Genomic DNA, 15,917 nt, shown 5'->3' on the forward strand with positions numbered 1-15,917 from the left:
AAATTATGTATGTATCAACCTTAAACCAAATACGGGGTTTATGATTGAAGCATACATAAATTTATCATAGTATTAGACATAATTTCAAAATTCCCTGATAACTTTTAAATAACAAACACGTATATTCCATTTATATTTTTATTTATACGATTTTTTAAGCAGAAAAATAAAGAGAATGCCACGCATATCTTCTTTATCTCAGGAACAACGCCGCCAAGTCGCACTAAGGCGCAGCCGAGCCCAATATCGTCAAAATTCACCGAAGATAAGGAGCCGCAATGCCCTGCATATTGCCGAGACCCGCGCAAGTAATTTGGAAGTAGCTGAGGAAGCACGCACGCGAAATACGGCAGCACGCTTTGTCAGAAGGCGTAGTGATCGAATTCGAGCTAGGGAACGCGCACTGAACACTGCAGCGCACGCTCTTGCCAGGGCTAACTCCGAGGAGCGCCAACGACAGCAGTCGCTAAACACTGCAGCGCACGCGTTAGCCAGGCAAACTCCGAGGAGCGCCGACGACAGCAGTCGCAAAATACTGCTAATCGCGCTACCTGGAGGGCGGATGAAGAAAATCGCAGGCCGGAGCGAGAACAGGACGCTATAGCTCACGCTCTTGCCAGGGCAAACTCCGAGGAGCGCCGACGACAGCAGTCGCAAAATACTGCTAATCGCGCTACCTGGAGGGCCGATGAAGAAAATCGCAGGCCAGAGCGGGAACAGGACGCTATAGCGCACGCTCTTGCCAGGGCAAACTCCGAGGAGCGCCAACGACAGCAGTCCCAAAATACTGCTAATCGCGCTACCTGGAGGGCCGATGAAGAAAATCGCAGGCCAGAGCGGGAACAGGACGCTTTAGCGCACGCTCTTGCCAGGGCAAACTCCGAGGAGCGCCGACGACAGCAGTCGCAAAATACTGCTAATCGCGCTACCTGGAGGGCCGATGAAGAAAATCGCAGGCCAGAGCGGGAACAGGACGCTATAGCTCACGCTCAGGCCAGAGCTAACTCCGAGGAACGTCGACGACAGCAGGACCGAAACACTGCAGCGCACGCGTTAGCCAGGGCAAACTCCGAGGAGCGCCGACGACAGCAGTCGCAAAATACTGCTAATCGCGCTACCTGGAGGGCGGATGAAGAAAATCGCAGGCCAGAGCGAGAACAGGACGCTATAGCGCACGCTCTTGCCAGGGCAAACTCCGAGGAGCGCCGACGACAGCAGTCGCAAAATACTGCTAATCGCGCTACCTGGAGGGCGGATGAAGAAAATCGCAGACCAGAGCGCGTACGGGACGCGGATGCTCATAGGATCGTTAGGAATAACCCCATAACTCGTGCGCATCAGCAGCATTATAACACATTGCATAGTCGGGAGACACGACTACAGCGGAGACTTCGACATCAACAAATTTAGGAAATGGCTAAGGAAAGACTATTCACATATAGGAGCAGTTCCCAAAATCGTCAGGCGGAATCTTTAAGGAAGTCGCAGCGCAATATTGCTGCTAGAGCTGAACTTTCCGCAGATGAAAGGGAGGATCAACGGGAACTACAGCGCCGGAGGAGCCGAAACACTGCGCGGGAACAATATCTACGAAACATTAAAAACCAACAAAAATATGTACATGCTGTGGAGCAACATGGTTTCCATCCCAGGTAAGTGGGAACAAACAAACTTCTTATATCTTCTAAGTTTCCCAACATGAACGTAGGCAACGCATTTTATTTAAGTAGGAAATTTCCGAGTCCGTCCGGTATATATCTATTTTGCAGTACATGCTGTCAAGCCGTTTCCAAAGGTAGACTACCATCTCTTTGTCTTTCCAATGGCTTAGACTTCCCAGAAATTCCGGAGTGCCTTCAAAACTTAACATGTCTGGAAGAGCGCCTTATTTCTCCTCGAATTCCGTTTATGCGCATTATCTTCCTAGGATATGAAAGGCAATGCGGAATCAGAGGAGTAGTGGTAAATGTTGCTATTTCTGTGCCAGACACTGTAAGTGCGCTTCCCCGTTCCTTTAATTCCACACATGTAATCCAAGTTCACCTTAAAAGGAAACTGGAATACTCCCATAACTTGAAGCTGTACGGTACTTAGTTAACACTGAACTGTACAGAAAACACAATACAACTTTTGACAATGACTGGCTTAACCAAGTGGGCGATAAGGAAGAATTACTTTTTATCGCAGATGAATCTGACCGAGAAGAAGTTGAACAACTATTGCGACAACAGCTTTATTCTCAACAAATCGATCAACAAGAAGAAGAGCTAAATCCAGGCGGTCATGAAACTTTATTAGAAAATAACAATACTGAGCTCGAACGTATTGCTTTGGCCCCTGGGGAAGGCCGCCGTCCAACAAACCTAACCCTAGATGAAGATGCGGAAGAACTTTCGTTCCCAACTATATCTTGCGGTGAAATATTTAAGGCCAAGGTGACCTATGCAAAGAAAGCTAGATCACAGATTCGTTTCTACGACCGTCGTTGTGCAGTGGTACCTAAAGTCCTTTATATGTACAAGTTTTATGAGATGCAGCGAATTCAAAACACAATTTCCATCGCCCTACGAAAAAAGTCAGGTGCGGTAACTGCTGCAAATATAAGGGATGAATCATTTGTTGACAGACTTGTACAGCATGACGACGGGTATCATATTCTGAAAGGTCTACGTTCCGCCCCAGCTCATTGGGAGGCTGAAAAAAAAAAGTTATAGCCATGATAAGACAATTTGGGTTGCCTACATTTTTCATAACTCTTTCCGCTGCTGAATCTAGATGGAATGAGCTGTTAGTTATTATTTCTCTTTTGGTGGATGGCAAAAATATAAATGAGGACGAAGCGGCAGCTCTTTCGAGTACCGAAAAAGCTCGCTTAATCCGATCTGACCCAGTAACATGCTCCCGTTACTTTGACTACAGGCTCCGACAATTGCTGAAAGTTTTCAAAAGTTCCGAGATATTTGGCGAATATACCCTAGTCCACTATTATTGGAGGATCGAGTTTCAGCACAGGGGATCGCCACACTCTCATGGCATGTACTGGCTTTCTGAAGCTCCGAGGCTGGACGAATTGCGATCAAGCTATACGTTTTGTTGATCGGTTTATTACTACTAGTGGAGAAGATCCTGAATTGCAAGAATTCATTCAATACCAGCGCCATAAGCACAGCTCTTCATGTTTAAGAGAGCTGCGTGGCCAGGAATTCTGCCGCTTCAATATGCCATACCCTCCAATGCCTGAAACATTGGTTTTATATCCATTAGAAGAAAACGAAACCAATGTTGAACATTCTAAAGAATTGTTTAAAAAAATTAAAGAGCTTTTAAAGTCTAGTTCCGATGAAGAAGCAGGCACTTTTAATAATTTTAACCTTTTCCTGACCCACCTTGAAACTACATTTGAAGAATATAAGTTTGCCATTCGCTCCAGCCTAAAAAAACCTCAGATATTTCTTCGTCGCAAATTTTCCGACAGGTTGTTAAATGCTTACAACAAAAATATTTTGGGCTTACATAGGGCAAACATGGATATTCAATTTATCCTAGATGCGTACGCGTGTTGTAGTTATATAGTTAACTACATTAACAAATCCAACCGTGGAGTGTCGCAACTCCTTCGCGAAGCAATGACTGAAATAAGTCACGGAAATATTTCAGTTAAAAGAAAACTGCAGCATCTCGGGAGCAAGTTCATTAACGCTACAGAGATTTCTGCCCAAGAAGCAGCCTACAACTTTTTAGGATTACACATGTCAGAGGCAAACGAAGGAAATATTGCCATCCAGATAAAAGAGTGCGGATAGTGCGATCTAATAGGGAAATAGAACAGCTTCCTGAAAACTCCACTGATATCTTTGAGAAAAACTTACTTGATCGGAATGTATAAAGGCATAAACAATTCGAGTCAATATGTCTTGCAGAATTTGCAGCTTGGTACAAATTTGGCAAGTCAAACTCTCGAACAGAAAGGGCCAACGAAGATTATGAAAACGTCATTGCTGAACAATGTTACGCACTTCTAGATGGGACTATTAGTGTGAAAAGGCGTTAGCATGCCTTAATTCTTAGATGGGTTCGCTTTAGCTTAAACTCTCCCCCATCTGATTATTTCAGAGAGCATGTAATGTTTTTCTTCCCGTGGAGGAGTGAGGAGTCGGAACTTATTTCAAATGACAATGAAACAACATTCCGAAATAATTTTGAAATAATCAAGGCCAACAAAGAGCAATATGATGTGTTTGATGATATGGAATTGGAGAGGGTTCTTCAAGATTTGCAAAATTTTGATAGAGAACCAAACAGTCCTCTTTCTGAGGGGCTTGCCTCACAATACCTAGATGAAGAGTTTAGAGCCTTGGCAATACCAAACGTTGGGCAAAACGTAAATGTACCCCAAGATGACATTGAGACTTCCCCAGAGGATGGAGAACTTCAACTTATTAGACTTCCACCTTTGGTATCTGAAGACACACTTTGCTCCCTTACTAGGTCGCTTAACTTAAAGCAACGCCAGTATTACGCCCAGGTAATGCATAATGTTGCAGAAAAGAAGATTTTTTATGAATATGTTGGTGGAGGTGCTGGAGTCGGAAAAAGTAGGCTGATTTCAACAATATATCAGTCTATAACGTGGCGGGCGAATAAGCTTCCTGGGGCAACTGATTCTGCAAAGGTTTTACTTTGTGCTCCTACTGGAAAAGCTGCTTTTGGGATTGGAGGACTTACGCTTCATTCTGTTTTCTCCCTTCCTGTTAATCAATCTTCGGGTCCCTTAAGACCCTTAAGTAATGACTCTTTAAACACTATGCATTGTAAGTTTATTGACATCCAATTAATTATTATAGATGAAATTTCCATGGTCGGATCGAAAATGCTTGGGTATTTAGATCAAAGACTTCGCCAAATTTTTAGAACTCAAGATCTTATTTTTGGTGGAAAATCAATAATAGTGTTTGGAGATCTGAAGCAGTTAAGCCCAGTTGGGGATCGGTGGATATTCCTAGAAAATAGTGATAGCCCCTATAACATTATTACCGGAGCTTACCTTTGGAATCATTTTAAGTTTTTTGAGTTAACAGAAATAATGAGACAGCACGGCGATCACGCATTTGCTTTGGCATTAAATAATATGTCCGAGGCCAATATGACAGACGCAGATGTAGAGCTTCTTAGGCAAAGAGTTGTTTCACCCACCGAGGTTGCTGATGACGCTATTCATTTGTTCTGCTCTAATGATGAGGTTGCCCATTATAATACCTTTAAGCTTGCCCAAATTCAGACTGAAGAGTTTTTTTCAACTGCCATAGATACTGTTAAATCAGCAAATATGTCAGAAAGCAATAGAGTCAGGACGTTAAGAATGGCCCAAAATATGAAAACCTCAGAAACCCAGGGCTTAGCATATATTCTTCAGCTAAAAACAACGGCAAAGTATATGGTTACCGTCAATATAGACACAAATGACGGACTAGTAAATGGTGCAACTGGCCAATTAATGCAAATTGACCATTGCATGGTTAACGGCTCCCATATAGTTACAGGGCTGTGGATAAAGTTTTCAGATCCTACGGTTGGGGCCATAGCCAGGTCAAAAGTTCGAAGGAATGATAATCCCGGTTGGACTCCCATTCAGAAAACAGCCCGAGTTTTTCAGTGCGGAAATTCAGGACATTCTTCGATTGATCGTAAGCAATTCCCAGTTGTTCCTGCTGAGGCTATTACCATCCACAAAAGCCAAGGAGCAACCTACAGCAAAGTCGCAGTGCATCTTAAAAGAGGCATTAAGCGAGCTTCGCTTTACGTAGGATGCAGCAGGGCAACATGCGCATCGGGTCTTTTCCTTCTAGGGAGACTTTGTTCCTCCAACTAGATTTGGAGCAACAAATGTCCAAGAAGAACTTCAATGTTTAAGAGGGGAAAAGGCTTTGACTACGCAATACGAATTCTTGTTCAATAGAAATGATGCCATCTCATTGTATTACCACAATGTTGAGTCTCTTCGTGCTCATCACGAAGATATTGCCAACGACAAAATTATTTGTTCCGCAAACTTTTTATGTTTTGTTGAAACCTGGACTCTTCCACATGAAGAGTATAATATAAGGGATTTTGACATTATAAGGAGAATAGATAGCAATCGTTTGAATGGTATTGGGAAGAACGGAATACTCATCTATGCTAAGCAGAGTGTTTCGCAAAATGTTGTATTTTTACATCATGAGCACCTATCAATCGATTGCATTTAAATTTCTTGACACGTCATTTTTTATTGTCTATAGGAGTCCTAGATTTCCTATTGCAAGATTTCGAAATGAAATCGAATGACATCGAAAAACTGCGCAGAATAGATAATAATAAAGTGGTAATATTAGGAGATTTAATATTTTAATATTTGCAGATCCTTAAGAACTGATTCTCTGGAGGCAATTTTAAATGCCTATAACCTTTTTGGAACAAACAGCTCTCCAACAACAAAACATCTTACGCTCGAATTCCGGAAACTCTCGACCTTACATATGGAACCCCATATAGTCATCATGATGGAATTTTCCTCAGTTATAGTTTGTAAAGAAATATTACTATTATATAATAAGCGCTCAATTGTAAATAAATAAAATAAATATATATAATATAAATTGTAAAAAGATAATTGTATATATATTCTAATTGTATTTATCTTTATTATTTAAGCAAATATAGTTTCCCCCTCGTGGATTGAGACATTGTCGTGGTGTGCGGGCTGAGTACGTGAATTTCGAAATAAATATCACTGAAACTAGCAACAATCCGATAAAATTAAATAGGTTAATTTACCATATATTAACATGATCAAAATATAAGGCCAATTTACGCGATTTGATGGCTGTCATTTTCTTTCTGACCAAATAAATACACTGAATAATTAGTATAACTGCAAGGGTATATAAACTTCGGCATGCCGAAGTTTGCTTCCTTTCTTGTTGGCTGATGAAATAGCTTTTAAATTTTCTCCCAATCACTAATTTTTTCCTTATTTTGATAACGCATTACAAAGTACAACTTATAAAATATATTTGAGCTTTGGCGATGGTCTAAAAAGTTTCAAGTTGTGGAGCTGTGACAGTTCTGACAGAATCATAGCTTTATTAATTATATATCGCAAACTTTTTGGCCTGCCTCATCGCTTGGTGCTTATGTCATCCGACTAGAACTCCAGTTTGTCATGTCACTCACGCTTAATGTGATGTAAACCCGGCCCGACAAGCGGTTTCGACTTCAAGCTTTTGTTGATGTTGGTGTTCACTGTTTGAATATTTTAGCATATTGACCGAAGGCAAGTTGAAGTCAGCAACAAAACCCAAATAGAAAACGGTTAAAACATCAAATTAGCCGCAAGCGTTATGGTAGAAATATAATTAAATATTTAGACAGTTTTGTTATCGAGCTAAGTTTTGTTTTAGTTTATGCTTCGCTTTTTGTTGAGCTTAGAAATTCGCAACATATTGTTGCGGCAGACAATTTTTAATTGTTTAAAGAAGAAGGCCTTGTTAACCCTTTGATCACCAACATTGTTATACATAGCATTCCGAAAATAACATTAATTTTATACTAGTGGAGAAAAGCGCTTAATATAATACTACAATACATGAAAAAAAATTATATAGGGGAAATGGGATCACTTTTATCATAGTGATATTTGTTTGGCTTTTATAAAAGTGAATTCTAAATGTTGAGTAAATTTTGGTAAATTACGTACACATTTCTTTGACAAAATTTATAGATGACAAAAAAACTGAAAACACCTTCTTAGTCATTAGAGAAACAATTTTTCAGGAAATCGTTTAAATTTGAAAACATTTTTGTCTAAATTTATGTTTCTCTGATTATTTGGCTAGGTTCCACTGTAGCTTTTCTGTATTCATAAGGGTTTATTCACTCCTTCAGCGCAGGCATGCATTTAAATTCCAGCATATATATGTGCAAATATTGTTCGCCCAGCAAACTCAGTTTCCTCATATTCCCCCCAAGTGGCACACATGAAAAGTCCTTTAACATTTTATGCACAACTAAAGTGTTAGAATATATATGTCCATACATATAAAGTCGGGGACCATGTAAGTGATTGTGGATGTGAGTGCTGCATTTTATCAAAGCTTGCCCAGCAGTTGCCAATGTCTGTCAAGCTATAATGCCTCCTGCCACGCCCCCACCCCGCCCTCTTCTATTCTATTCCATTTCATTCTATTCTATTTCGCTTCTTTTTATGCGCAAATCATGCTGCATCATTAAATCTTGCTGCTGTCGCTGCTTTTGTAACCATTTTTGCTGTTGCTTTTTCGCTTTTTGCATTTCCTTTCGCTTTCCTTTCACCAGCTTTTCCCTGGAAAACCCGCCTGAAAGCGACGGGAGGAAATTTACGGCTTTTGGCGTTGATTCTGTTTGGGATTCGCTTGCCTGTTACCAGCCACAGTTTTATTTTGTTTTGTTTTTTATGGGGTTTTAAGTAGTCGTAAAGCGTAACACTTGATGAGATATTAAACGCTGAAAGGATACCCGAAAATGGCAGAGGGAGCTCCCGATTTGGGATCACACATTGTTGCACTTTGTTTGATTTGATGGCTTTTTAAATATTTGTTTTTTACATTTTTTAATATATTCTGGAGCAAAACGCTTTCAATGACCGTTTAATACGTTTGGGGCCTCGTAAAACAAGAGAAAAAAAGGTGTACTGAGAAAAAAGTTCAAAATAATAAGGAATAAATGGTTTGATGATAAATTGTACATAATGAGGAAGATTATTTATTTATAGGTTTAAGAAAGTGCAAACTGTAAAGAACTGTAAAGCCACTTATTCACACAATGATATGCTTGACTAAGGGTAGGCTCTTTATATTTATGTAGTACATATATTTTAAATGTTAAGTTAACAATTGAAACACTAGGCATTAATGTTAATGTGTTTTTAATTTACAAAACGGTTTTAAAAATTTTCCTTTCTTCTTGTAGCTTGTATTAATTAATAGGTAAGGTTGATAAGAATCTTGAATGTTAAGAAAGACACAATTTATTTAAAATGAATTACTCTTGGAGTTTAAGTCTAATTTTTTCTCAGTGCCAAAAATAGAAGGCAGGACATAGGTGGGAAACAGGCGCAGCTCACCTGACAGCCTCGTACCTGTCTCATCAAGGAGCATAAAGAGACCACAAACCCGAAGAACCTTGTCTGCAAACTTGTCAATGACTCCCAGCAACTAAATATTTTATTAGGCAGTTGCCAGCACACAAAAAAAAACGATGGGGAATTGAAGAAGGACGAAGGACTCTGTGTGTGTGTGGTCGTGATTGCGTGAAATTTAGTAGCTCTTGGGGCGATGTAGGGACAGACAAGTTGATGCTGATGAGCCTCATGATGTGCCCGATGATGATGACGATGTGGATGCGGATGCGGAAGCCTGATGAAGCTGCCTCGCCGGCCTGTCAAGGGAATTCGGGATGTGGCTCTGGCGGCAAAGTTCCTTGACTCCACACCCGGCCTCCTCCTCTGAACTGTTTGCTCACAATTGGCTGTACGTGTGCAACATTTTTAAGTAGCTTTCCTACTCCGCACTCCCTGTTTGTCTTAAGTTTGGGCAAAATGCTGAGACTGAAACATATGTTTTCAATTTGGCTTGCAAATGGAAAGACTTGATTGAATTTACCTAGCCCAAAAGTAAGATCGATGCCTCTTAAAGATGCGAAAACAGTAGCTTGAGGAAATTCCTAAATTAGAAGAAAGGAGATTAACAATTTATAGTTATTTTTTTTACAGTTAAAAATTGTGATAATAGTTCAAAAACCATGTTCTCTTGGATGTCATTGAACTCTTTCTTAGTACTTAATTAAAAACAAAAAATCCCAAAATTATTTCTATATTTTCAGGACGTTTCCGAATTTAACTTTTGAATGTTTCTGTTTAATTCGATTGGAGTTTGGGTCAGATTTTTAAGCAGATTGTAAGACCTTTGGCCAATTTTAGAAATTATGAAAAAATTGTTTCTAAACAATTTAAATAATTTAATATTAACATTTGGGCTATTCAAAAAAAAGGAGTAAATATGAAACTTTGTTTAAAAGCCTACTTTATTTTTGATTCATTCCAGCCAGTTTTTTTGTATCTACTAATGAAACACTTAAATAGCTCAACCTTGTGTGACTTTTAGCTTAAAATATGGTATATAGTGACACTTTGGAAGGTTCTTATTATTTACTTAGGCCAAAACCATGTCGCTGCTTTAAGCTAGCCAAAAAACTATGCGAAACTTCATCCGTCAGCGGATTCCCCAAGGAACCAAGGGGAGAAAGGAGCATTCGCAAATTACATTTGCGGCGTCTGGTAGTCTGCATCAATCATACGCACCGTGTTCAGCAGCTGTCGGGGCGACCGGGGAAATGACTCCTGGCGGATTCAGTGGGGAATCAGGACGTTGACAGTGTCGGGCTCCATGTCACTCCATTCAAATAACTTGCGATTCGCCTTTGTTGTTAGTGAAAGCGTCGCCTAATTGTACGCCACATGATTTGCAAGTGAGAATACCAAGCTCCTTTTTCCGGCAAATTAAAATAAATTGTCCGAAATTAAAGGAAAACTTTTACTTTCCCCTCCAGCTTTAGCAACCACGACTGCTGCTTGTTTGCCTGCTTAGGAATTCAAATGGCGTTGCTCCGGTGATCCTACATGGCCATGACTTGTCTGACAAGCATCAAGCCCTTTCCCCGCAGGATATATATATATATGGTAAAATATAGAGAAATTGTGTGTGTTTGTCCTTTGGCTGACATTCATTTGCGATTCGCAGGGCGTAGGGACGTGGCTCAACTTTTTGCATATTACGCACTTGGTCACGTACACTCCTCATCTTTATTTTGCATAAGTTTGCAACTCCGGCGCGGATGATGGATGTCGAAAGCGTAAAATATATATAAGGCTTTAAGCCAGGATCCGGCTGAAAATTAGCCCAATTAGGCCCTGCCCGACAGTATGCCCCCGATAAGCGGGCCGATAAGGCCGAACAAAGGCAGTCGGCAATTTAACTGAGACAAGGTAATTGGACCGAATATAAAGTCGAGTTTGAGTTATGGCCCAGCACTTATGAGCATTTTTACTGTTCTGTTCTGGCCCGTTTTATTTATTTGGCGTTTCATTTTTGCGACTCTGACTCGACGACCTTTGCCAGCCACCCGAAACAAGTTCAATGGCTCGGCTCCAGTGCACCACCCCCCACACACCCTATTTTCCAGTGAAAAGCAGGCAACAGAATTTTTTATTTCGCATGTTGCGACGCTAAGTGCTTCCTGTGCTTTTTCCCGGGGACTGGGCAAGGTGCCACATCAACTTCGGGTGGCACGCCATAATATTAATTGTGCCTGCCAGAAAATATATTTTTTTTCAGCTACTGGTGGACTGAGGAACTGGGGCCCCTCCCCGCACATAAAGGACATGCCGGGGGCCACTTAAATGCCATTAAATTTTTATTTTATGCTCATGAATGAAGTGCGTGCGCTCTTAAATTTTTAATAATTATTCATAGCCGGGTCCTTGCCTGATAATCGCACTTTGTTCTTTGGGTCCAGGCCAGCAGCTATTTGGTCAGCCGACTTTTTTGGGCTTTTTGGCTCATGAGTATTTGCATTTCCGCTCTTCACTTTCGTTTGTTGGCGTTGTGGTGCGGGGAATTATGATTATTCTACAGCCAGCTGATGATGCAGCCCGTGGAGTAGTTACTCCGAGGGGTTGGCAGTTGGTAGTCCCAGTTGGCGCTAGACCTTTAGACTAGTTTCCCCCGTCAGCGATTGTCAACCCTCCCCGTCCCCCACAGGATTCCTGAGTCGCGTCTGTGGGAAATGACAAATTGTCTCATCAGTCAGCGCAAATGTAACAGAACAGAGCGGAACAGAACGGAGCCGTATGCATCGCAACACAATGGATCAGAAGTGGAACGGTGCTCCAGCAGAAGTTTTTCCCTGCTTGCGGAACAATCATTATTATTGTCTACTTTTGAGGGCTTCATCTGTCCCTGCACCAAGAGAAAGACGCAGTATCTTATCTTATTTATTAATGAATAAATAAAACAATTTACTGTATGGTACCTTTCTACCTTTTTAGACAGTCATTGCATGAAAATGTATAAAAGATTTTATTTCTCAAAATATTTTCCTTATAACCTATCCTCCAAGATCTGATAGAAATAATATTTTTATATTTTATTTTAAAAATAACGAAATATAAATTTGACTGATCGTTCTTAAGCCAGGGTTTAAAGTTAAAATTTATTAGGTAGAGATAGTTGGGAATTGGATTGTTGTTGGCTAATTTACTGAGATTGTCAAGAGGACATTGTTTATAGCGACACCTTTGGTTATAATAATAATTTTTCATCCTGGGATTCTTAATAACTGTTGACAAAACTTAAGTTATAATACGCTTTAAAAGTGTATAAAAACAATAGGATATAAAACAACTTAAAATAGTGAGTTAAAAACATCAATAGATGAATATTTCTCCAGCCAAAATCATCACCAAAAAGTGATGAATTGTTTACAGTCTGTGTGTGTAGGTAATTTTTTCGAGTGCAGTTTTTCCACTCTCTCATCTGCTGGTGGCGTCTCATTCAGACACATGTGTTTTTGACAAGCTGCCGCTCATCGCCTTGTGTGACATCATTTATTATATTTCATTTGCAATGTCTTGGGATACCTTGTCTGCATTCCATTATCCCCCCTCCTCTCCCCAAAAAATATGAGTAATGCACAGAGCACTCCTCCTGCGCCACAAAAGTATGCAAAATGTGCGGAAACTTTTCATTTCTTCACTCAGCCATTTAATGAGCAAAGTTTCAATTAAATCGAAGCTTTCAGCGCTCGACTTCTGTTCAAGTCTCAGCTGGTGTTCAAACAAATCGAAACAAATAGAAGCAGTCGCCCGACTTCCCTGAATTCCGCTGACAGCATCGCCAATAAGGTCCTAAGCCAAAGAGGGAGAAAAGCTTATGTGTTTTTCAGCGATTTCCCCATCTAAATCACAGCTAAATCTCTGGTCTCCCCCACGGTAGATGAATTTTATTTGTTTGTCGTTCTGTCTGTTTTCTGTTATTTTTTGCTTTGTTACTTTCAAATGTAAACTGATAAAAACAATTGAAAGCAAACAGAACCAAATGGGGGAAAAGTAATCTTTAAATTAAGGGTAGCAGTGCTTATTTCTTTTTGAGTTTTACGAGGGTATGGGCCCCAGAGCTTTTCCAGACTTCTTTTCCACTTCCCCCAAACCGTCTTCAATTTCTCATATAAGTGAGGCCAATTGGATTCGATTTGAATTTAAATGGTTTTCGGTTTTGTTCTCATATTAAAGCGTTTACCACAAAATGAAAAAGTTTCGTTTTATAAGAGTAAAAATTTCCTCATTTCGGAATCCCCGAATTTCATGAGACTTTATTGGCTTTTTTAACTGTTTTAAGAAAAGAAAGTATCCATTACTCTTAATTTAAGAACTTCTAATTTGTAAGATATATTTTTATATTTCCTATAAGTAAACAAATATAAAATATTTTGAAAAAAAATTTTCAATAGCATTTTTTGAAGTTCCTAACCATCTTCCTATTTATCATACATCAAAAAATGAACCTTTATCCATTATAAACATTATACAAAAAAAGTTGGCAACTGGAGAAAAGTTTATAGATTTTATGACTATACTTAAGCAGTGAATTTCATGAATTCCGGAGTTCGTCAATACGATAAAAATAAACCCTGTTCATCCTATGTAGACAATTCAAGAAGAATGTTATACATGTTTCTTACAATTGAAGCACAATTTATTTTGGATGGAAATTTAATCAAGCCTTTCCTGACGAATTTGAAACATCGCTCAAGATTTTCACCTTTATGAGATGCGTTTTTTATAAGTCTCGGGAGTCAAGGCTCTGGGCAGTCACAACTGGAGAACGATCTCTCTCCATCTGGAAGCCCTGCCCAAGACTGTCGAGTTTCCATATTCAGTTTACCAGCAGTCAAGAACATGTAATCCGCAATTAAGAATCGCGTTAAGGGTGGCTGTTTATCGTATCGACCATCCTTTAACATAATTTTCTTCGGTGACAGCAATTAGTTTTACTTAGTTAAATAAGATGATTTCAGATAGTGGAATTTCTGGCATCTTGAGATAATTTTCCGTCCGACCACGGACACCACGAACATTCCTCATAGTTGCTTTGCAAAGCTTTGGAATTAGAAATCATAAAATTTATTAATTCTGAAACAACTTTATTGGTTCCTTTCGGAAGTAAAGCCCTCTATTGTCGATTGTAGACATAGCTTATTATTTATTTCAGACCTGGATCCTCCACGTGACCCACGAAGAGCACTGAGCTGGGAGTGCGGATGGCAAAAACGAACGGCCGGTTGGCGACGAAATTGGGATTTATACTAGCGGACAAAAATGACATCTTCAAATCTAGGACAGAAAATTATTAGTAATTGATTTCGGGGGGGAAAGTGCGTGAGATCTTACAGGAAGCTGCCGCGGCCTCGGTTCCCCCTCGCCAACATCGATGTAGGCCTTCTGCTTGATCTGGTCAACGCGTACTGGCTGTTTGAGCAAGTTGATCACCTGCGAGCTTGGCGAGAACATCTGGCGGAGACCCAGCTCCTTTAACGGTTCGGTCATGTCCTGCTCGAACTCGATCCGGAACTTCGGCAACCCCACTTCAACGTATCGGCGGCGCAGGCGGGGGGCAATCCGGTTGAGATCGAACTCCGGTTGGGCCAACTTTTGTTCAAGGTCGGCCAGTCCATCGTGCCGATTGGGCAGCAGGATCAGCATGCTGGTGGCACTGTCCTTGTAGGCCAGTTCCAGGGCGGTGGCGTTCAGCTCGGGCAGATCGGCAAAGCCGTAGACATCATTGTTGTGCATCATGGCCACCTCGGAAGTTCCACCGCCACTGAGTCGGAATTTGGCGGAGTGCGTGACCATAGTGGAGAAAACGTGCTCCCAGCGGCCCTTAAAATACACGGCGTTCACCAGTATGGCCTGCACATTAGATGTAATGCTTTTGGACGACATCAAGTTCTTGATCTTGTTCCGGGTGCTGTTCGCCACCCAGGCGTTGATCTTGGTGGCCGTGACCCCGCCGTTATCCATGTCCACGGGCTCCGTACCGGCGGTGTAGTAGATCTTGGCGAACTCCTCAAATCTGGTATTGATGCCACCCAGCCGCTGGTTGTAGTAGACCCTCATCGCTGTTGTCAACTCGACACCCTGCAGATGATCCTTGAACTTGATCAGTCGCTGGAAGTCCAGGGCCACATCAGTGTGATTCTTGCCGAACTCCCCGACTTGCTTCAGTTCTCGCAAAGTCTCCCCAGAAGATGCCGCAAGGATCATGCCCAGCAGGGCGTGAACGGAGAAGGGAGAGATGACGACGTTGCCCGGGTTCGACTTCGCGATTTTCTGGAAGAGTTTGGAGCTGAAGCGGTCCATGTAGCTAAAGGATGGCGATAATTGTCGAATGTTGTTTTGGGATTGCCTACGATCAAAGTTGTACTGCGCGAAGTACTGGGCAACCAGAAGGTGCCCCAATAATAGTAGAAGGATAGCTGGAAAAGTATTCATAAGATCAGTTCATTAAAAGAGAGGAGGAAAGGGATCACAACTCACTGGCTTTGCTCGCCATTTTTCTTATCTGGTGCTGATTTAAAAGAACTTATTCTTCCGAGCCGACGATGTGTTCGTTTTCAGACTCACTACCAAACTGATTGTTGCGAAACCAATTATCACAGTCAGGCTATACGGCTGAGAGGGAAATGGAAATCGAATCGCATTATAAGACAGTGACTAAGACGGTCTTTAGCTAGATTTTTCTATGTTGCTGGCAAGAAATTCAAATTTTGCCATTCTAGCAGAGGAT

The 15,917-nt window shown here is 41.0% G+C and overlaps 1 pseudogene; it reads right to left on the reverse strand.

The window, feature by feature from the left end:
* Positions 1–14,253: 14,253 nt before the first annotated feature.
* Positions 14,254–15,767, reverse strand: LOC108050919 (annotated as a pseudogene).
* Between the last annotated feature and the right edge of the window lie 150 nt (positions 15,768–15,917).

Source organism: Drosophila rhopaloa, unplaced genomic scaffold, assembly GCF_018152115.1.
Source record: "Drosophila rhopaloa isolate 14029-0021.01 unplaced genomic scaffold, ASM1815211v1 contig_115, whole genome shotgun sequence".
Lineage (NCBI taxonomy): Eukaryota > Metazoa > Arthropoda > Insecta > Diptera > Drosophilidae > Drosophila > Drosophila rhopaloa.